The 383-nt window shown below is 64.8% G+C and overlaps 1 protein-coding gene across 2 annotated transcripts in view; it reads right to left on the minus strand.

The window, feature by feature from the left end:
* The window catches only part of LOC103616489 (zinc finger protein 239-like), a 3658-nt gene that overhangs the window by 1724 nt on the left and 1551 nt on the right, over nucleotides 1-383 (minus strand). The gene's annotated exons all lie outside the window — the stretch shown is intronic.

The following is a 383-nucleotide window of genomic DNA, read 5'->3' on the forward strand; positions in this document are numbered from 1 at the left end:
GTCGCTGGCCCCCCTGCTTCGCCCCCCCTCCCCGCCAGGCACTTGGGGCTCCCCCCTCTCCTCATCCCCCCTTTCAGGGCCAAGGGTCCCAGCCCTGCCTCATCTCCAGGCCCCCCCACCCCTTCAGGCTCTTGGGGGTCCCCCAGTTCTGGTATCGTCCCTCTCTGCTCTCCCCACTCCAGGGGTCCCGTGTTCCAGCCCCCAGCTCTCCTGGGGATCCCCAAAGCCAATGTCCCACCCCACCAGTGCCAGGTGATCCTCACATGGACCCCCCAAGACCCCCAAGGGGCAATTATGGCTCAGCTTTGGAGTCCTGCAAGATCCACATATCCCCTCTGGCCCAAAAAAATCCCTCCCAGGGACATGCAAGGACATCTGGGGCT

The sequence above is a fragment of the Corvus brachyrhynchos genome, unplaced genomic scaffold, assembly GCF_000691975.1.
Source record: "Corvus brachyrhynchos isolate BGI_N302 unplaced genomic scaffold, ASM69197v1 scaffold555, whole genome shotgun sequence".
In the NCBI taxonomy this organism is placed as follows: Eukaryota; Metazoa; Chordata; class Aves; order Passeriformes; family Corvidae; genus Corvus; species Corvus brachyrhynchos.